Source organism: Bison bison, unplaced genomic scaffold (assembly GCF_000754665.1).
Source record: "Bison bison bison isolate TAMUID 2011002044 unplaced genomic scaffold, Bison_UMD1.0 scf7180017864092, whole genome shotgun sequence".
NCBI lineage: Eukaryota > Metazoa > Chordata > Mammalia > Artiodactyla > Bovidae > Bison > Bison bison.
Window position 1 is genome coordinate 3,458,773 of NW_011494664.1, and position 23,698 is coordinate 3,482,470.

The window sequence follows — 23,698 nt, forward strand, 5'->3', positions numbered from 1 at the left end:
GCAAAAAAAAAAAAAAAAGGGGTATTTATCTATTTACCATGTCAACTTCATCATCTTATGGGCCATGATTTTTAACATTTTTACCAACCATTTGGCATGTTATTGTCGTTTCTCTAAAACTGGCGAAGTGCCAAGTTGATGTCTCAAAATTGAAGTGTCTGGATCTTGGCTTGCGGCTTGCATAGTTCTCAGAGAAAAGAACAACTGAGAGCTTCAGTCACTTACCTACACAGGCAGCCCTGCGAGATGGCCTCCTCATGAACAAAATCTGAGCCCCAGGTGAAGAAGTCACCGGTCTTGAGAACTCAGAATTATTGACTAATAATATCAGCTGCCCGTATGCTGGGAGAGGAGCCCTCTGGACACCTCTCACCATTTAAAGATCTTCTAGCTGCCCTTAATGTCACATGTGTCTGCTCAGTCACTCAACTGTATCCGACTCTTTTCGACCCCACAGACTGTAGCCCTCCAGGCTCCTCTCTCCCTGGGATTCTCCAGGCAAGAATACTGGAGTGAGGGAAAGTCACTCATTCATGTCCGACTCTTTGTGACCCTATGGACTACACAGTCCATCAAATTCCCCAGGCCAGAACACTGAAGTAGGGAACCTGTCCCTTCTCCAGGGAATCTTCCTAACCCAGGGATCGAACCCAGGTCTCCCACATTGCAGGAAGATTCTTTACTCACTAAGCCACAAGGGAAGCACAAGAATACTGGAGTAGATTGCTATTTCCTACTCTAGGGGATCTTCCTGACCCAAGGATCAAACCCAAATCTCCTATGGCTCCTGCATTGGCAGGTGAACTCTTTGCCACTGAGCCACCCGGGAAGCCCAAGTGTTACATGCGTGCTAAGTCACTTCAGTTGTGTCCAACTGCAACCCTATGGACTGTAGCCTGCCAGGCTCTTCTGTCCGTGGGATTCTCCAGGCAAGAATACTGGAGTGGGTTACCATGCTCTCCTCCAGGGGATCTTCCCAACCCAGGAATTGAACCCACATCTCTTACATCGCCTGCATTGGCAGGTGGGTTCTTTACCACTAGCACCACATGAACCCACTCCAGTGTTCTTGCCTGGAGAATCCCAGGGACGGGGGAGCCTGGTGGGCTGCCGTCTATGGGGTCGCACAGAGTCGGACACAACCAAAGTGACTTAGCAGCAGGACCACCATCACCACCACCACATGAGAAGCCCAAGCATTTATATAGTTCAGTGCTATTTTCAGTTTCATCATTAGGTCAACAGCACACTTGGGCATGGCTTACCATGAGTCAATGCTCAAGGTTTGTTTTTCTTTGTTTTGGGGATGAGGTCCCTCTCGAATCAGCAGATAACCATTTAAGGAGAAATAGGATTAAATTACATGAAGCTGAAAAAACTAACACAAATATACAACTGAAACATCTTCTTACAAATAAACTGTTTATATTTAATAGTTAAATGCAGTCCCTTGGACTGCAAGGAAATCCAACCAGTCCATCCTAAAGGAGATCAGTCCTGAGTGTTCATTGGAAGGACTGATGTTGAAGCTGAAACTCCAATACTTTGGCCACCTGATGCAAAGAACTGACTCATTTGAAAAGACCCTGATGCTGGGAAAGATTGAAGGTGGGACAAGAAGGGGACAACAGAGGATGAGATGGTTGGATGACATCACTGACTCAATGGACATGAGTTTGGGTAAACTCTGGGAGTTGGTGATGGACAGGGAGGCCTGGGGTGCTGCAGTCCATGGGGTCACAAAGAGTCAGTCACGACTGAGCGACTGAAGTGAACTGAAATGCTAACAACAACCACACTTAACAAAACTTTATGAAATATATGACATTATTAAATTAATTTTACTGATGAAGAAACAAGAGATGACACGAGGAGTTTAAACACTTTCCTAAAGTCACACGACACCTAAATGGTAGAGCTTGGATCTAACCCTGAGCCTACATGCAGGGTTCCCTAGTGGCTCAGACAGTAAAGAATCTGCCTGCAATGCAGAAGACCTGGGTTTGATCCCTGGGTCAGGAAGATCCCCTGGAGAAGGAAATAACAATCCATTCCAGTATTCTTGCCTGGAGAATTCCATGGACAGAGGAGCCTGGCAGGCTATGGTACATGGGGTCACAAAAAGTCAGACATGACTGAGTGACTAACACTATTTAGGTTAATGCCTATGACCAGTCAATGCTACATGCATAACCATTTTTACTAGTTTGACAAAATGCATTCTGCAGAAAAGTACTTCCACAAGATTCTCCATAAAAAAGTTATTTCAGAGTCATTTAAATTACATGAATTCATTGCAGTTTACCATTAACATTGTCAAATAAAGACTTGAAGAGATCAGCTTAACTTAGTATTACACACACTTTTATGGCTTACTTGGGCACAGCACACTCTTCTCCATAACCACCACTAACATCCCAGCAAGCACACAGTTGCAGAAACACAAATCCACTGGGATGGCAAAGGATAGGATCCCAGGCTCCCTTCACATTTTTTCTGGTTCAGAAACAACATATCACAGAGACTTGCTCCATATTTCCCAAGTGAGTCACAAAATAAAAACTCTTTCATGCAAATCTCTGAACATCTATGGCAGATTTGCGTATGTATATCTGTGTATGTGGGTGGGCTTTAGTTTTACTGGGTTGGAAAATCCTCCAAGATAGATCAATCAAAGTCTTAGTGCATAGGATCACTAAGCAAAGTGCTAGACATGGGTTGTAACCGCTCTGTGGCTTCGTAAAAATGGAAAAACAAAATTACAGCCAGTTGGCTGCTCTCTGAGGTCAGTGAAAGTTTCCGTGGCAGGCAACTATGATAGAAATGGAATGAAATATGTGTGTGTGCTAAGTTGCTTCAGCCACATCCAACTCTCTGTAACCCCATGGACTGTAGCCTGCCAGGCTTCCCTGTCCATGGAATCTTCCAGGCAAGAATACTGGGGTGGGTTGCCATGTCCTCCTCCAGGGGGAATGGAATACTATTCAGACACAAAAAAAGGAGGAAATCTTGACTTTTGCAACAACATGAAAGGACTTTGAAGGCATTATGCTAAGCAAAATAAGTCAGACAGGGAAAGGCAAATACTGTACAGTTTCACTTATATGTGTAATCTAAAAAAAGAACAACAATTAAAAACAAAATAGATGTCAAACAAACAGAGCTCATGCACACAGATTCATGGTTACCAGAGGCAGGGGGCTTACAGAATGGGTAAAATGGGAGAAGAGAGTTAAAAAGTACAAACTGCCGGCTCTAAAATGAATAAGTCCTGGGAATATAACGTATAGCATAGGGACTATAGTTAATAATGTAGTGGATAGGTGAACATTGCTAGGAGAATAGATCTTTGAAGTTTCATAGCAAGATAAAAAATTTTGTAACTGTATATGGTGATGGATGTTAACTAGATTTATTGTGATGATCATTTCACAATATATTCAAATATCTAATCACTATGTTGTATACCTATAATGTATAATGTTATATCAATTATATCTTAACAGCCATGACACAAAATAGGCCCTATATCCATACATACTTTTTGGTTGTTGAAATGACATGTACTTTCACATCACTTGGCACATAACCTCTGCTCTTGTTCTCTGAGTGCTTCCCAGCCATCCTGGAAGCCTGAGACGTGCTGGAATTCCTCAGGATCCAGGGACTAAAAGGTTAATGGCCTGCACAGATGAGTTCCAAGCTCATTCTTCTATATTTGGTTAGTATCTTTACTAGTGACTGGGCTTCTCAGGTGGCATTAGAGGTAAAGAACCCACCTGCCAATGCAGAAGCCATAAGAGATGTGGGTTCAATCCCTGGCTCTGGAAGATCCCCTGGAGGAGGGCATGGCAACCCACTCCAGTATTCTTGCCTGGAGAATCCCATGGACAGAGGGGCCTGGTAAGCTACAGTACTCATGAAAACCAGCCAAATAAGTCCTATAAATCCTGTGCCCTCAACTCTTTCTCTTATTCAGACATAGGCATCAGTGAGGCTTAAAATGTGATAAACTCATTCCCACCACTACTGATAACCCTTAGCTATACATTCCCATGTGGCTCAGTGGTAAAGAAATCACTGCAGGAGACGCAGGAGACATGGGTTCTATTCCTGGGTTGGGAAGATCCCCTAAAGGAAGGCATGGAAACCCACTCCAGTATTCCTGCCTGGAGAATCCCAAGGACAGAGGAACCTGTCAGTCTATGGTCCATAAGGTCACAAAGAGTCAGACACAACTGAAGCAACTTAGCCTGCACACACACACACACACACACACACACACACACTACCAGTGGCTAAATATTTTTACTATCAACCCTGCTCAAGACGTAAATTTCTTTTTGGAAAATCTTTTGGGATCCCAGAGGATGAAGTGATTAATTCCAATCCTGGAGATTTAGGAAGACTATAGAATGCACTTGAAATGTGAGTTGAGTCTGTAAGTGACCAAAATAAACCTTTCTTCTTCTATCTAGTCTGTTTTTTGTTTTTTGCTTTGATGTTTCTAATTAGCTCTATATTAATAAATAAAGCCATTACTTAGTTTTAAAAAATCAGGTATAAATAAAGAAAAGCAAAAAGGTCAATAGAAGTTCATCTTTGCCCTTCCAAAAATACATACACCCTACAGACCTCAGAGAAACAATTTTCCAGACAGAGTCCTCGCATCCATCAGTGTATAGTGTTCAGGGCACACCCTTGTTCTTTCAAGTTGTGGGAAGTTTCAGTTTCTTAGCATGCAAATGAGATCATGCGAGTCCCATTGCAAAAGGTTGTTATGAATGTTAAGCAAGATGATGCATGTAAAGTGCTAGACTCAATGCCAGTACTAAGAAGATGCTCGTTAAAGTTGGCTATTTCTAAGACAGAGTTCTACTGCAGAAATGTGGCCTCAGGCAAGTCACTTCCTCCTTCCAGGAACCCTCTGTCATGTGATGACAGTTTTCTCAATAGTTTCCTTGGCCAATCAAAAAAAGCAATGGATGAAGCTGTCTTCATTAGGTGGAAATCATATAAGAATATGGCAGGCAGCTAGTCTCAATCTGACTCAGAACAGGTTGTTCTGGCAAGAACAGGATGGGTATTCAATTACTGGGCCTTCTAGTCCCAGGAGTAATAAAAATCACTTAAGGAAACACAAACTAGAGTTCCCTAAATAAGCAGGTGTTAGTACTAATTGCCGTCTATGGGGTCACACAGAGTCGGACACGACTGCAGTGACTTAGCAGTACTAATCAGGAAGAGATTTCTTCTCACCTTGTGTTATTTACCAATGTTGTGTCAAGTTGGCAATTGTCTTCAAATAATAGTAAAAAAGTAATGGTTAAATGTGTGAATTCTTATTATACAGTCTCTGTGCTAAGCACTTTATTATATACGCTCAGATTTTATGATTACCGTAACTTAATAAAGTAGGTACTATTTTATGCCAATTTCCAGAAATTGAAAATTTCTAGAGGGTGAAAGAATCAGTCTGAGGTTGCATATCAGTAGTGCAGCAGTGCTTTGATCTGATCATAGGAAGTCCAATTCCAGAGCCAGTACTTTTAATAACTCTTCTGCTCTGTCAACCTGGGCCTTTACCCACTGCCCTGCTGAAACAATTCATTTTGAGTCACCTACAAGAAACTGTGTACATGTGACATAGATGCAGCTTTTTGATGGCCAGAGAAACAACCAAATGTTATTTCTTAAACCAGGACACACCGTTATGTTTTACCAACACTTTGCCTATATTGCATCGTTTCCAGTGATCAGAAGCTCCTGTGTTACTTCAGCAATGCCAACTGGATATTTCATTGGTTAAAATATATTCTAACTGCTTATGACCTGTTTATGAATGAGTCTTCTAATCCCTACATAGGGATTATTCCTCAAAACTGCAACCTTTGTCATCAGTCAAACCATTAATAATCCCAGTATTTCCTTTAGATGAAAGTTAATGATGAGGTTCAAGCAACCTAAAATCTTATGGATATTAGATGGGAAGATTATGTGATAAAGTAGTCAGATTAATATACTCAAAACAATGGAATGAACCCTAGAATTTAACCGTCCTGAAACTAGGACAGATTAGTATTGAAAACAATGGAATGAACCCTAGAATTTAACGGTCCTGAAACTAGGAGCCTTGTGACTGAATTGGTTGGTTATTTGTTTTGGCATAGTGAAGGACTTACCTCTAAATAAAATTTTTTAAATTTTGAAAAAACTCCATTTTATATTTGACACATATCTAACACTTCTGCATTGGATATATGATGCTGTTGCTGCGTCGCTTCAGTCGTGTCCGACTCTGTGCGACCCCATATATGGCAGCCCACCAGGCTCCCCCGTCCCTGGGATTCTCCAGGCAAGAACACTGGAGCAGGTTGCCATTTCCTTCTCCAATGCGTGAAAGTGAAGTTGCTCAGTCGTGTCTGACTCTTAGCGACCCCATGGACTGCAGCCTACCAGGCTCCTCTGCCCATGGGATTTTCCAGGCAAGAGTACTGGAGTGGGTTGCCATTGCCTTCTCTTATGAAGAAATTAATAAAGTCTAAACCCTTCAAATTTTATATTTTAACCTTGAAAAAAAATAAACCATAAGAAATATATTTAAGAATAATTAAAACAAAATGTTGTTGCAAAGTGGAGATCACAACCATCACCATACAGATTATTTTAGCACCTATCTCACGTAGCAGAGCAAATTTCTAAGTTGATGCCACTGGGGTACAGGCTCCATGTATAATTGCTAAAGTAGTTAGAGGTTTGAATTAGGATGGATACAAATGATGATAGTCTTACTTGCTTACATAGGGTTTTCTCTGTGGCAGACAGGGCTTTCATTTAATCTTCCTTACGGCCCTACGACGTTGGAGAGGAGAGTGAGGCAATGAGGCTAAAAGAGGGGCAGCAATTCACCTGAGGTCATAGAACTTGCAGAGAAGGAAATGGCAACCCACTCCAGTATTCTTGCCTGGAGAATTCTGTGGATGGAGGAGCCTGGTGGGTTGCTGTCCATAGGGTCGCACAGAGTCGGACATGACTGAAGCGACTTAACATGTGTTCATGCACTGGAGAAGGAAATGGCAACCCACTCCAGTGTTCTTGCCTGGAGAATCCCAGGGATGGAGGAGCCTGGTGGGCTGCCATCTATGGGGTCGCACAGAGTTGGACACGACTGAAGCAACTTAGCAGCAGCAGCAGCATAGAACTTGCAGTTGACAGAGCTGGGATTTGAAGCCGGAAAATAATGGCTCCTGAATCTGAGATCATCACCACCATACTTGGACTCAGTGTTACTCCTAAAAGGTCAGCTTTAAGCCTAAGGCAACTACTACTCATAAGGAAACCTAGGGAGGAAGTTTGTGCTCTGGGAAGATTGCAAGAGCTCCCCAGACTGAGAATGATGGAAAAAGCCTAAACTAACTGGTCAGAATGACCAGCCCTCATAGAATGGCCACGTACAAAGAGTGAGGACAGGATGACCACCTAGGGGCGCTGCTATTTCCAATGCTCCTCTGGCCCTGAGTGTTCATGTTTCAGAATAAAAGAAGGGAACCTCTCCTGAGCCTTCTCCCTACAGAGTATAACGTGTTGCATCAGGTGACCAATGGGGACTGAAGACAGAGAAGTCACAGGTCTCTGCCTTCCAGAAAATTACATTCTAAAGTTCCTTACTGGAAGCTATCCTTGATTCTCACTTCCCTCAGGCTTTCCTCATGTATCTGTAAGTATTTCATTTTCAAGAAATTTCCAGTATCACTTACACAGTAGTTCCGTCTTTTTCAAAGGAGAGATGAGCTCACCGTCCACATTAATATGTCAACTCATGAAAACCAGCCAAACAAGTTCTATAAATCCCGTGCCCTCAAACCTTGTTCTGATTCAGACATAGGCATCAGTGAGACTTAGAATGTGATGAGCTGGCCCTCAGTACTACTGATAACCCTCAGGTGGCTCAGTGTTAAAGACTCTGCCTGCCAATGCAGGAGACATGGGAGATGTGGGTTCGGTTCCTGGGTCAGGAAGATCCCCTGGATGAGTGCATGGCAAGCCACTCCAGTATTCTTACCTGGGAAATCTCATGGACAGAGGAGACACTGGTGGGCTATAGTCCATGGGGTCACAAAGAGTCAGACACAACTTAGCAACTAAACAACAACAACAATGGACTCTGGGACCAATGTACAACAACACACTTGGGACATAAATAGAGAGGGCTTTGTGCTACTAAAACAGTCTAAGCCCCACATCTACTCTGTACATGACTCTGTCAACACCACTTGATATATTCACAATAACCTGGAGGATCATCGCCAAGCTGAAGCATGGTAATAGGAAAATTAGAACATATTCATTAAAGCCAAGACAAGAAATTTGCCAAGTTAACTTTACATGAAATCATGTATTTTGAGATTACTTTCAACACAAAATTTTTTGAACATCTACTATGAGCCAAGAAATATTGCAACTTATTGGAATACTAAGACTAATCAGACACAGTCACTTCCAGTGAAGAACTTATAATACAGTATTAGTGGAAGCAACAAATGTCCATGACACATTAATGCAACAGGGGCAAAGTCTGTCCTCTTTCTTCTCTGATTTCAAATTTTCATTGGTTGTTAACTTGGTTGTGGTTTAGTTGCTAAGTCATGTCTGACTCTTTGCCACCCCATGGACTGTAGCCCACCAGGCTCCTCTGTCCATGGGATTTTCCAGGCAAGAATACTGGAGTGGACTGCCATTTCCTTTTTCAGGGGATCTTCTCAACCCAGGAATTGAACCCAGGTCTCCTGCATTGCAGGCAGATTCTTTACCAACTAAGCTGTGAGGGAAGTCCATCTACCATAGATTGGATCCCCCAAAATCCAATGTGCTCTTGGGTCTCCTGAAGTATTAGCATGTGCTGTGCCAACTTAGCTCAGTACCGATCTAAGCAAACATTATTGAAAGTAATGACTTGCTGACCAAAAAGCATATACTGCATTCCAAAGCCAAATATGAATTCGATTTGGGATTATTAAGTCCATGTCTCCTCTCCATTAACGCAGAAAACTGAGACCTGGCTTTACTATAAATCAGCTTTAACACTAGAGTAAATCTGCTATAAAATTGTTTATAACAAAATAAAGTATTTTCAGACCCTCTACAGTAAGTGATATATAAAAATCATTAGAAGTTTATAAGATTAGCTTAGGCCACTTTTTAACTTAGCAGTTGCAGGTCAAGAAGCAACAGTTAGAACTGGACATGGAACAACAGACTGGTTTCAAATTGGGAAAAAGGAGTATGTCAAAGCTGTATATTGTCACCCTGCTTATTTAACTTCTATGCAGCGTACATCATGCAGAATGCCAGGTTGGATGAAGCATAAGCTGGAATTAAGATTGCAGGGAGAAATATCAATAACCTCAGAAATGCAGATGACACCACCCTTATGGAAGAAAGCAAAGAAGAACTAAAGAGCCTCTTGATGAAAGTGAAAGAGGAGCATGAAAAAGCTGGCTTAAAACTCAACATTCAGAAAACAAAGCTCATGACATACAGTCCCATCACTTCATGGCAAATAGATGGGGGAACAATGGAAACAATGACAGACTTTATTCTGGGGGGGGCCCTCCAAAATCACTGCAGATGTTGACTGCAGCCATGAAAATTAAAAGACGCTTGCTCCTTGGAGGAAAAGCTATGACAAACCTAGACAGCATATTAAAAAGCAGAGACATTACTTTGCCAACTGTCTAGTCTAGTCAAGGCTACGGTTTTTTCAGTAGTCATGTATGGATGTGAGAGTTGGACCATAAAGAAAGCTGAGCACCAAAGAATTGATACTTTTGAACTGTGGTGTTGAAGAAGACTCTTGAGAGTCCCTTGGACTGTAAAGAGATCAAACCAGTCCATCCTAAAGGAAATTAGTCCTGAGTATTCATTGGGAAGACTGATTCTGAAGCTGAAGCTCCAGTATTTTGGCCACCTGATATGAAGAGCCAGCTCATTGGAAAAGACCCTGATGCTGGGAAAGATTGAAGACAGGATAAGAAGGGAATGATGGAGGACAAGATGGTGAGTGACTGAACAAAAAGTAAATAAAAATGCAATTTTGCTTTCTTAGTCTTAGATTTTGAAGAGAGCAACAATGATCATACTGTTTTTAACTTTTAGGTGAAAACTTTAAAAAGTTTTTTATGGCAATGCAATAAGAACTCTTTTACTAGAAACACAACTTCCAAGATACAAACTAAAGCCATTTTCATATAAAGAAATAAATCATTTTGGCGATAACAAGCCTGCCGATGATCCCACATGGGCCAATTATTGTTTAGTCACTAAGTCATCTCCAACTCTTTGTGACCCCATGGACTGTAGCCCACCAGCGTCCTATGTCCATGGGACTTCCCAGCCAAGAATCCTGGAGTGGGTTGCCATTTCCTCCTCCAGGAGATCCTCCTGACCCCAGGGATAAACCTAAACCTCCTGCATCTCCTGCATTGGCAGGTGGATTATTTACCACTGAGCCATGTGGGAAGCCCTCTTGATTTTTAGTTATGTATAAATTGCCTTTTTTAAAAACGTTTCAGAGCAAATTTCTGAAAGTGTCCATATTATGTCAAATACTTTTAACAACTTTTTTTCCTGATAAAATTGTGAGTCATCTTGTGCTGAAGATAAAGGTATATTTTTTCACAAGTCAAAGTTATTTTAAGGAGGTTAGAGCAATTTGAAAGACGCTTGGAGAAAGAATAGCATTTTTCTATTGTGGCTAAAGATGACGGTGACCTCTGAAGTAAAAGCAATTCCTGGGAGAAATGCATATCAGATCCAAAATGAGATACCACCTCACTCCTGTTACAATGCCATCATCAAAGAGACAAGAGGTAAGGCTGGAGAGGATGTGGAGAAAAGGAAGCCAGGCACCCTGTTGGTAGGAATGTAAATTGGCATAGACAAGATGGAAAACAACATGGACGTTCCTCAAAAAATTTAAAAATTGAATTACCATATCATCCAGCAATGCCACTGCCGGGTATTTATCCAAAGAAAACAAAAACACTAATTTGAAAAGATACATGCGTACCAGTGTTCACTGCAGCACTGTTTACCATAGCCAAAACATGGAAACAACCTAAGTATCCATCAAAAAATGAAAGGATAAAGAAAATACAGGACACACACATGCACACACACACAAATGATGAAATGCTCTTCAGCCATAAAGAAGAAGCCAATTCTGCCACTTGCGACAACATGGATGGAATTTGAGCACATTATGCTAAATGCAGTAAGTCAGAGAAAGGCAAATACTGCCTGGTATCACTCACACACTGAATCTTAAAAAAAAAAAAAAAAAAAAAACCATAGAAAAAGAGAATGGATTTGTGGTTACCAGAAGCAGAGGAAAGGGGTGTTGGAATTCGATGAAGGTCATCTAAAGGTACAAACTTCTGGTTAAAGACAAATATGCTTTAAGGGTGTAAATTCCAACACGATAACTACAGTTTACACTCTTTCGTGGTATACTTGAGAGTTGTCACGAGTGTAAATCCTAAAAGTTCTCATCAGAAGGGTAAAACATTGTAGTTACATGAGGCGACAGATGTTAACTAAACATATTGTAGTGATCATTTCACAATATATGTATGCCATCATTATTCTGTGTAACATATAGTGATACATGTCAATTATATCTCAATAAAACTGAAGGGAGACAAAAAAATTCCTGGGAAAGAGAAACTGTCTTTTTGTAAAAGGCTTTCCCCCCACCCCCCACCCAGAATTGGGTGGTGGTGGAAAGAGAGAGGAGAGCAAGCATCTTAGGGCCTGGCTACACAGAGTGTGGTCAGGAACCAGCAGCAATGGCATCACCTAAAAGCGGATTGGAAATGCAGAGGCTCAGGCCCCACCCAGGACCTACAGGACTAGAGCTCTGGAGTTAACGAGACCTCCGGTGATTCACGTGCACATTACAATTTGAGAAGCAGTATCTTAGAGCAGTGATTCTCCAGCTGGACTGCACTTTGCATTTTCTGCAGTTTTAAAAAAACACTGACGATTGGGCCCAATTCCCAGAACTTCTGATTTCATTGTTCTGCAATAGGGCTGGGGCCCTGAGGTTTTTTGAAGTTCCCAAGTGATTATACTGTGCATCCAGGCACTGCTTCATTCTTCAGTGAGTGATAGTGGCATTCCAGCTTATTTGTTCTCCTCAGTGACAATCTGCCTGCAATGCAGGAGACCCGGGTTGGATCCCTGGGTCAGAAAGATCCCCTGGAGAAGGGGGTGCCGGGAGAAATATCAATAACCTCAGATATGAAGATGACACCACCCTTATGGCAGAAAGTGAAGAGGAACTAAAAAGCCTCTTGATGAAAGTGAAAGAGGAGAGTAAAAAAGTTGGCTTAAAGCTCAACATTCAGAAAACGAAGATCATGGCATCTGGTCCCATCACTTCATGGGAAATAGATGGGGAAACAGTGGAAACAGTGTCAGACTTTTTATTTTTAGGGGGCTCCAAAATCACTGCAGATGGTGATTGCAGCCATGAAATTAAAAGACACTTACTCCTTGGAAGGAAAGTTATGACCAACCTAGATAGCATAGTCAAAACCAGAGACATCACTTTGCCAACAAAGGTCCATCTAGTCAAGGCTATGGTTTTTCCAGTGGTCATGTATGGATGTGAGAGTTGGACTGTGAAGAAAGCTGAGTGCCGAAGAATTGATGCTTTTGAACTGTGGTGTTGGAGAAGACTCTTGAGGATCCCTTGGACTGCAAGGAGATCCAACCAGTCCATTCTAAAGGAGATCAGTCCTGGGTGTTCTTTGGAAGGAATGATGCTAAAGCTGAAACTCCAGTACTTTGGCCACCTCATTCGAAGAGTTGACTCATTGGAAAAGACTCTGATGCTGGGAGGGATTGGGGGCAGGAGGAGAAGGGGATGACAGAGGATGAGATGGCTGGATAGCATCACCGACTCGATGGACATGAGTTTGAGTGAACTCTGGGAGTTGGTGATGGACAGGGAGGCCTGGTGTGCTGCAATTCATGTGATCGCAAAGAGTTGGACATGACTGAGCGACTAACACTTTCACTTTCAGTTACAATAGGAAGTTTCTCCATTTTAGACCTGAAGCCATGAGATCCTGTGATATAACAATGCTTTATGATCAGATGTAGGATAGTCAACAAGAAGTCATAGAATTCTGAGTATAGACATGCTTTACTTTATATAATAGATCTTTCCTTACAACTTACATGTTCAATGAATCTTTATAAATAAGAATAATTTTGTGCTCTTTCTATCATTCACTGTACTGAACAATTCTTTTTTTAATTATTTCATAAACTCTTACAAAGAAAGTATTGTCCCTCTTTCACAGATTGGAAAACTGAGGACTCAGAGATAGATGTTAAGGCATTTTCCAAGGTCACACTTCTGATTATCAGTGTTGTCAGGATTTAAGGACTGGTCTTTCTGTCTCTGGCCTTTCCAGGTGGTGCTAGTGGTAAAGAACCCAACTGCCAGTGTAGGAGACATAAGGGACATGAGTTTGATTCATGGCTCAGGAAGATCTTCTGGAGGATATGTCAATCCACTCTAGTATTCTTGCATGGAGAATGTCATGGACAGAGGAGCCTGGCTGGCTATAGTCCACGGGGCCACAAAGAGTTGAACATGACTGAGCACAATAGCACACAACTTTCTGTCTCCAAAGTTGATGTCTTTTCCCTTGATCCAATTGCTTCCATATACTGAAGCACAATTCATATTCCAAATTCATCATTTGTTATTTCTGTAAATACATAAGATAAATCATTTGGAAAAACAAAGAGCTATCTGAAGCAATCACCCTAATTTATCTACTTTATATTTTACAAAGTTTATATAAATTTTCCCAAAGGACTGTAGTCCAAGCTCCATCTTTAGCCCCTACATGGATGACTTTTAAGACAAATAACTAGAATAACTTCATCTCCTTTCTCCTTGTTCTTCACTGTCCCCACCTCACCACTACCTTCAATGAAGATGCAATAGAGTTGCAAGCCAAAAGAAATTACTTCATTATTGCCATATGCATATATTCAGCCTTCCAATTGCTTTAGTCAAAGGAAGTAAGCAAGGAATAATCAAAACATTATTGCCCTGGATGGGTTTAGCAGGCCTTCTGTGGTGATTTTTCCAACAAGAAACTAAGGAGACCCAGGAAGTTGCTGCTGGTACTCTGTATTCAAACAATTTCAGAATGAAATTTACGCTGAAAAGGAAACACCTGATCATGAACACCTGGTGGGACTTGGGGGACCATTTATAGCACAATATACCACAATACATCGCTTCTTCAGTATCAGACTGCTAGTCTCTGGGTTAAAGAATTGAGTCTACTTAAATTAGTTAATTGATAAAATGTCCTAAGGATGGGAAGAAAAACCTCCAAAACATTCTGGGCAGATGGCAGGTACCCAAACAGATAAAAACAATGCCTTAGAGAGGCCATCAAATGGCTGCTTGACTTGCAAATATATTGTTGCAAGTATTAGAAATCGACAAGCACTATGCTAAGTGCTGTGTATGCATCTCTCCACTGAAAATTCAGAGCAGCTCTACAAGGAAGATTCTACTAATTTCATCTTACAAATGAAGGTGTCGAGGCAAGGAGTGGTTCAGTGACTTGCATAAAACCACATTGCTTGTAATTGTGGACCGAAGGATGGAATGTTTGCAGTCTAAGTAGTCTTCCTAGATGGCTCAAGTGGTAAAGAACCCAGTTGCAATGCAGGAGATGCAGGAGACCCAAGAGAGACGGATTCGACCCTTGGGGAGGGAAGATCCCCTGGAGAAGGAAATGGCAACCCAGTCCAATATGCTTGCCTGGGAAATCGCCTGGACAGAGAAGCTAACCGGGCTACAGTCCATGGGGTCACAAATAGTCTGTCACGACTGAGCACACACACTGTAGGCCAAGTCTAGGCCCCATGTTTTTAGCCCAATACTGCCACTTATAGGTAAAATGAGATATTACTTCTAATGTGCTTAATTGCTCAGTCATGTCCGACTCTTCGCAAATCAATGGACTGTAGCCCACCAGGCTCCTCTGTCCATGGGGATTCTCTGGGCAAGAATATTAGAGTGGGTTGCCATGCCCTCTTCCAGCAGATCTTCCCAACCCAGGGACTGAATACAAGTCTCCCGAATTACAGGTGGATTCTCTACTGTCTGAGCCACCAGAGAAGCCCATGAATAATGGAGTGGGTAGCCTATCACTTCTCCAGGGGATCTTCCCAATCCAGGGATCTAACTGGGGTCTCCTGAATTGCAAGCAGATTCTTTACCAGCTGAGCTACCAAGGAAGCCCATCGCTTCTAATAGGGAAATTAAATGCAAAGTCCTGGACAGACCTGACCAGCATATATTCCCTTTGTTCCCCCTACCCATTAAATCTCTGATTTTCCTTTAAGGAAATACCTGTAGTAAGCATGTAGCAGTTACACAGTAACCATGATGTGAAAGGGGATTTATCCACTTCCAGGTCCAGGTGATGGTCAAGCAGCCTATTCTCATATCCATTGCAACTATGGTCAATGTATCTTAGTTCAATCTGTATGAAAGAACAGGAAATATCATTTGGTAAGGTGAGAAGAGCCACTTTCTACCCCTGAAATGGACAAGGAAGCCTGTTCCCCTTTGTGATCATGTATCTTTGTGACTGTGGGTGATATTCCAGCTTGGGATAAAGCCAGAATCAAGAGCAATCTTAACCAAAACATGCATGACAATCTGATGTGGGATTGGACAATCCGATGTGGGATTGTCCTTTGACTTTCAATTGCATGAGCCAATAAATCCACATTATTGTTTAAATCCCACTGACTCGGGTTTTCTGCAACTGAAAGCTCATCATTGATAAATAACCAGCACTGTCTACTTTGCTGTTTGAAATTATTTTAAATGAAGGATTTACTTTCTACATGCTATAGTATAAGGGCTTCCTTGTGGACATCTTCTTGGGGTAAAAGATATAGAATTCTCTCCAGACCCAAGCAGTGATCAGATCATTTTTATGCAGCTCATATAGATTTTGTCATTTGAAATTCATTATGATAAGTTCATAAGAATAAAGGTGTTCTTGCTGAGTCAATCATAATACTATTCACCAACTTGTGTAACTATGTGAAATACACATTAAGTCAAACTCAAGGAAAACAAGCTTATTTTTCTGAGAATTTGGAGGAAAATATTATCAGTCATAGATACCTTTTAGTCGAAGGACAGGAAGCCATATTGAGAAATAAAACATGACCAAACAGCCTGCTTCTCATTTTGTTCAAAGCCATTTCCCCCATGAAATTTTCCTCTAGGAATTAAAAAATTTACATATATGGAGCATGACTCAGTCTCTCCACTGACTCCACTTGCTGACAGCTGGAAATTTGGGCTGCCCCAGGTCAGTACCCTGACACAGCCCTTGCAATCATGACAGAGGCCTCTACAGCCCATGTCCAGTCTACATCTCCACACACTTCCCCTTGGCCTTCCCTTCGTGTCCCATGGATCTTTCTACTTACCTGCAGGGAGGTGGCTCAGAGGAAACCACAAAGTTTCAAAATATCTGACAAGCAAATGGCAAGACGAGCACCAGCCAAACAGAATCTGAACAGTCATCTCTCCATACGCGTTTCTGTGTTTCTATGATAAATAAATAAATGCCACACTCATTCATTCAAACACTCGGGAATGAGTAAGATTGTCAAGCATTTAACATTTTGTTGATTATTTGTCTAAAGAAAAGAATACTGAAAGATTGAGGAATCAGGAATGAAAATGTTGTGTAAATTAGAGACATTAGGGCTTCCCAGATGGTGCTAGTGATAAAGAACCTGCCTGCCAATGCAGGGGATGTAAGAGATGCAGGTTCCATCCCTAGGTCAGGAAGATCCCCTGGAGGAGGGCATGGCAACCCACTCCAGTATTCTTGCCTGGGAAATCCCATGAACAGAGGAGCCTGGTGGACTATGGTCCACAGAGTCCCAAAGAGTCGGACACAAATGAAGAGGCTTAGCACACACGGAGAGGTTAACCTGGAAAGCTGCTGCTCTTGCTGCTATTTATTTGCTAACTTGTGTCTAGCTCTTTTGCGACCCCATGGACTGTTGCAAAGGGGATCATCCCAACCCAGGGATTGAACCTAAGTCTCCTGCATTGGCAGGCATGTTCTTTACCACTGGGCCACCTGGGAAGTCCCAACCTGAAAAGCTAAGGTAAGATAAACCAACCTTTGTCTGCAAAGTTCTAGTCAAGTTAAGTTGAAATGATCTACAGTTGAAGTAAAGAAGGTGTCACACCCTCCACTGGGAATCCACTGTGATTGAACAAGCAGTGTTCTCATTGTGTGAGAGAGAACTCACACCTTGGAGGGTGAACTCACAAGAAGATGGCATTCATTCAGAAGAATTTCTTTTAGATTTTGGGCCTGTGTTAGGTGATTTGAGGGAGGATTAGGAAGCAGGGCTTTGCTTTAGGTTGGATGCTATTAGGAAGTGGGACAATTCTATGATTAAAGTGAGGTGATGTGAAAGTCGCTCAGTGGTGTCCAACTCTTTGAGACCCCATAAACCATAAACCATGGAATTCTCCAGGCCAGAATACTGGAGTGGGTAGCCGTTCCCTTCTCCAGGACATCTTCCCAACCCAGGGATCGAATCCAGGTCTCCCACATTGCAGGTGGATTCTTTACCAGCTGAGCTACCAAAGAAGCCCTAATTCTATGATTGGGTCTCTTAATAAACCCAACCTAAACAGAGGGATGACTAGAGTTAGGCTGAAACAGTAACGAGTAAAGAAGCCACAGGCACGCTCATCAGCCTGGATAGGGGATAGCGGATTATTTTGGTGGCTTAGTCCATGTGCATGGTTTAGTCTGTGCTCAGTTGTGGTTACGGTCTTGTTTGTGTCTGGATCCATCATGATCACAGAGCGGCTTGTCTGATGTCACTGTTCTGTGAAATTGTTTATTTTAAAAGAAGAACATGATCTCGCTGGGAGTATGAGCCCAGCTCCTGGAGTTTCAGGGTAGATTTTCCCTTTTTTAAAACCATGTGAACTTTTCAGCAACAAACCATATAAAATACTTCTCCCTAGTAAACATGAAACAGATCAAAAAAGACTGAGAAGGAGATTTGTAAGCCCAAATTTATAATGTGAGTGAGAAGGGACTGGTTTCATCAAATTAACAGCAACTTTCAGTGGAGCAAACTGATAAAATCTCTCATCCTCATCACTCAAATTTGGATACATTTTTTAGACATCATCAGCACAAAATTTCAAAGTTAACCAAATAAACTTCCTTTATGCTAAGAAAAACTGGGCAGAATTTTTAAGAGTGTGCTTTGAGTTGTTAAGGCTGATCATAGGGATTTATTCTATGTAAATAATCTTTAAAAAGAGAAGAATTACAGGCTTAAAATTTTACCATTAAACTACTAGTAAGAATTAAAATTTAATAGTATCCTAATTTCAAACAATAAGAGAAACTTTAAATAAACTATCTAAGGCATAGCTTAAATGATAAGGCATAACTTAAATGATCATTCCTGGCACTGCAATGGTGCATCAGGGTTGTTCTTGTTTCTAGTCCAAAGGGTCTTTATATCTCTTTATCAGTCACTGGACGTGGGCAGGACCCGGAAGGACATGACCTTGGGTGAGATCAGCTCCCCTCAGCAGGTCACCTCAGCAGCTGAGGCAATTGCTGGAGGGTCTGAGCTGAAGGCCGTCTGCTCACAAGACTCGTGTCTGAGGTGATGAAGGAGAAACCAGGGCACAGCCATGTCCATTGCAGTCCACTCCACACTGTTGGGATCCACTTGCTCACATACATTCAAGGAGCAGCTCTTCCATGAACCTTGGGATCTTTCTTCCTAGGGGAAACTTGGGCAAGGAAATGAAATGGAAAGAACTATGGTCCCCATCACTGCGACTAACGTGGTCTCCCGCTTCCATTATCCATGACTCTTTGCGACCCCATGGACCACAGCACGCCAGGCTTCCCTGTCCTTCACCATCTCCCAGAGTTTGCTCAAACTCATGTCCTTTGAGTCGCTGATGCCATCCAACCACCTCATCCTCTATCATCCCCTTCTCCTCCTGCCTTCAATCTTTCCCAGCATCAGGATCTTTTCTAACGAGTCAGCTCTTCGCAACAGGTGGCCAAAGTATTGGAGCTTCAGCATCAATCCTTTCAATGAATATTCAGGGTTGATTTCCTTTAGGATTGACTGGGTTTATCTCCTTGTTATCTCTTTTAGCTGACATCTCTGCTTGTCTCAGAGGCTTCCTGGTGATGTGATTCATAAATCCATTCTCAAAAATACCTAAAGCCCTGACCACCAGGATCTTCTCAAGGCAGGATTACTATCCTTGTCTATTTTCCATGAAAACTGAGCCAAGAGGCACCTAAGTGGATCACCTGAGTTTGCTGCAGTGGTATGGGAGGCTGTAAAACACCATGTTCAATCGGAGGACACATTGCCAAAGGAAATGAAAGAGTCAGCCCAGCCCGTGGGCTTCACTGGTACTCAGCGCAGTGCCTGGCACCAAGAAAGCTTTCATCATCCTCAGCAAAGACGTGAGGGAGGAAAAGGAGCCTACTGTTCAGATGAAATTGCTTAGAAGGGTGTGTGTGCATGTGTGTGTGTGGGGGGTGGTATTTCATTTGAACCTGAAGCATAGTAGGTGGTCAATAAATATGATTTGAAAGAATTATACATGTACATTTTGAAAAATAAGGAATTTGTAATCATTTACATTCTCCTTGCCATAAGCAGCTAATCTCTCACCATGAAGGAAGATGCTTATATATTAAAGGATGCAGACTTTTTCTGTTTATATCATATCCCATTATACATTTTATTTTTATATTTCTATTATGTTAATCCTGTATATGGTTTCTAACCCTCCTGCATTTGCCATTCCAGTCTCCTATCTTTAGGCTGAAGAAAAGCTGATAACTATTTTTTCTTTGTCACAAATGAAAAAAACCTGAAATTAATAGCATGGACAGCATGATTAGTTACTTTAGCTGAGGTGGCAGCTTAGGCAAGTCTCTTAATCCTTGACCTTTGTAGTATAATAAAGCAGGCTGCTGGATATCAGCTCCTTTCCATTCTTAGATTGACAGTTTTTTCATTAAATGAAAAGTGCATTTGTAGCAGTCACAAAAAAGTCTCAGTGTCTGCCACTAGAGGGCGCCACAACCCAAGATTTGAGATGACGTTGCTTCCGTGGCCACCGTCCTGCAGCTGCAGTGAGATACTGCATTGTATTACAATGCATCGCTTTTTGCTGTAAAGTGCTGCATTGAATTGCATCAGACTGTGTCATGTGAATTAGATTTATATGGTATTTAACTCTACTGCCTTAGAGAAAGTCTTCTCTATTTGCTATTACATTTTAAAACTGATACCTATAATTCATGCCCATGATTATCACGTTCTTAAAAAAACAGTGACTGAAACTGAAGTGCAAAAAGCATCATTCATCTCAGGATATCTTTATCAGACTCATTTAGTAAGAGGAGGCATGTTCTAGTCGAAAGAGCATGGGTGATGCAATCTATTTTGTGAACCACTGCCTCTTCAGAGCTTTCAAAACATTGCTTGCAGACAATAGAAACTCAAGAGCATATTTCAGTGAATTAGACATGGTCCTGTTCCATGTATGCTTTTATCATGGTGAACTTGGGCAAAATATTTAATCCAAGATTTCTCAGAGTGGGTCCCCTGACTACCCATAGTTGAACCTGTTAGAAAAGAGAAACAGGCTCACAGACCCAGAAAACAAACTTAGAGTTGCCAAAAGGGAAAGTAGGGGAGGGATAAATTATGAGTTTGAGTTGAACAGATACGTACAACATATATATTCATATATATATGTATATATAAGTCACTTTGCTGTACCCCTGAATCTAGCACAACATTGTAAATCAACTATACTGCAATAAAAAAATGTAAATAAGTTTTAAAAATAAATTCTATGCAGGAAATTAAGCAACCAAGAGGGATGGGCAGTGCCAGCATGGGGGGTGGGAGTGCAATTTTAAGTGAGGAATCTCTGTGGAGGTAACAATTCAGCAAAAGCTCAAGATAAGCCATATGCACGTCTCCTCTGGGGGGACTGTATGTCGGGATAAAGGAAACAGCAATTGCAAACACCTTGAGTGATCATCAGGAGGCCAGCATGGCTAGAAAAAAAGAGTGTTGATTTTCCCTGGTATATAAATTTGTTCTAGTGATAAAGAACCCACCTGTCAATCAGGAGACATAAGATACTTGGGTTGGATCCCTGGATCGGGCGATCTCTCAGAGAAGGAAATAGCAATCTACTTCAGGATTCTTGCCTGGAGAATTCCATGGACAGAGGAGTCTGGTGGGCTACAGTCCACAGAGTCATAGTTGAACATGACTGAGCGTGTGCAGAAACAATACATTTGTCAAAGCTCATCCAATGGAACATGTAAGATTTGCACATTTCATTATACCTAAAAAAAGGGAATAGCATTTGGTTTATACACAAATAATGAACTCTAGTTAATCATGTTAATAATATGCACACAGAGGTATTAGGGGTGAACAAGCTGATTTCTATAATTTATTTTAAATGGATCAAAACATAATATGATAAAGAATGAATAGATAGATGGGTGGATAAATAAATATACAATTTTTAAAAGCAAGTATAAGAAAGGGTTAACTGCTAAATCCATATAGTGAGTACATAGATATTCACTGTAAAAGTCTCTCTACTTTTCTGTGTATTTGAAATTTTTCATAACAAACTGATCGGTTCAGGTTTTCCTACCCCAGCACTGGTTCCAATGGAGATTTTGCTCGTGGGTTTCTGTTCCAGTAAGTCTTGATTCTCTGTCTCTTCAACTTGGTGGAAGTGGTTTGACAGTGACCTCACTTCTCTTACAGACCTAAGAAGAGTCGTTGCATTTTCAATCTGATCAGCATTTTACTTGTTAGAACAGAGTGGTGATTTCCAAGCTCCTTAATCCTAAACAGAAACCAGAAGTCTCTACTTTATCCCTTAGATTTGTGACTGAGGCCATGAAGGGGAGGCGTGGTGGTTGCAGCTGAAGGGCCAGCTTCATAGGGGAACTTTCTGAGGCCTTGGGCATGAACGGGACAGCTGGGGCTGGCGTCAGTGTGGCGAGAGCAGCAACTGTCTCGTGCACCTGCTGATGCATGCACCACCTTGGAGCTTTCACAGCAACGAAGTTGGAAACCTCAGGATGAAACCCTCAGGCTTCAGCCTCTTCCAAAGAAACCCAGCAGCAGTGGAACAAGGGTGACCTCGGATGGCTGTAGATGGAGGTCATGGAGAAGAAAATGGAAGACTCGGTTGCAATCCCTAGAGAAATCTAGAAGCTCTAAGATGGGATTTTTCCAGGACTGAGTTCTGGTGCTGTGTCGGTAGAGAACAAATCGTAGTGAACCATGGGGTTATATTTACCCCCAGACTGACACACAGCTCACCCTCACGATGGTCCACATCTCCCTTGCCTGAAATTTCTGGGTTAAGACAAATGACTAGAGCAAAGAGAGTCAGAAACACAGCAGATTTCAGTGGCAGAAAAGAAAATGTGTTGAAGTCTGCAGTGTTAGCAAGCCCTACATAGGTCAGGTAGTAACATGCTGCTGCAAAGTCGCTTCAGTCATGTCTGACTCTGTGTGGCTCTATGGACAGCAGCCCATAAGGCTCCTCTGTCCACAGGATTCTCTAGGCAGGAACACTGGAGTGGGTTGCCATTTCCTTCTCCAATGCATGCATGCATGCTAAGGCTCTTCAGCTGTGTCCGACTCTGTGAGACTCCATGGGCAGTAGCCCACCAGGCTCCTCTGTCCATGGGATTCTCTAGGCAAGCATACTAGAGTGGGTTGCCATTTCCTTCTCTGAGTAACATATGTAGAAAGCAAAACTGGTAATGTGTGTCCTGGAAGTACAGCCTGAATATCACTGAGCATGGGTGTCTGCAGACTCAAGTTCTCCAGCTTTATAAAGAATGGCAAAGAAATGAAACTCAAAGTGAGAGGTTGGCAGGAACAAGTGCACCCTCTGGCCATAAAATTGCAACAGAAATGTGAGTCTCTGAGGTTCAGGTTCCAGGAAGATGTACCAATAGGAGCCTAAACATATGAATGCCAGCCCACTGCTTCTGAATACAGCTGATGTGGATTTAGAGGGGGGTGGATGGGTTAGTTAATCCCTGCTTGTTCACTGGAGGCCTAGAAATACATGCGTCTCAGCCTACGACAGCTCAGCCTGCCATAAGCAAAGGTGACCACAGGACCTTGGTCTGGATGAAGGAAGCTAAACTGCACACAGAATGAGGCGATGGGTTCTCTGCTCCCATCCCTGCTGTCTCTCTCTTTACCTTTTCCCCAGGCTTTATTTTGCTGGGCTGAGCATCATGGGACGGGGAAGTAAGACTGAGGTGGACTGCTGGACACACGTGAAATTTAAAGAAGGAAGAGCTGCCCCCTAAATAACCCTGCCTCACTTATTTTTCCCTCGTGACTCTTAAGAAACAATACTAGTCCCTAGAAGGATACTGCAGAAATGAGAACATTCTTCCCTCTGTCTGTTGACCTTAAGAGCTACAGTATTTGAAAACTCATTAAAATCAAAGCCTTTGTTACTGTATGGTGC

The 23,698-nt window shown here is 42.0% G+C and overlaps 1 long non-coding RNA gene across 1 annotated transcript in view; it reads right to left on the reverse strand.

Moving 5' to 3' along the window:
• Positions 1-22,024, reverse strand: part of LOC104987324 — a 26,727-nt gene extending 4,703 nt beyond the window's left edge. The window contains exons 1-4 of the long non-coding RNA XR_825117.1: positions 21,845-22,024; positions 21,291-21,524; positions 16,555-16,675; positions 15,455-15,587 (exon numbers count right to left, since the gene is read on the reverse strand). This is a non-coding gene — a long non-coding RNA (uncharacterized LOC104987324). The remainder of the gene's footprint in view (positions 1-15,454; positions 15,588-16,554; positions 16,676-21,290; positions 21,525-21,844) is intronic.
• Positions 22,025-23,698: the final 1,674 nt, after the last annotated feature.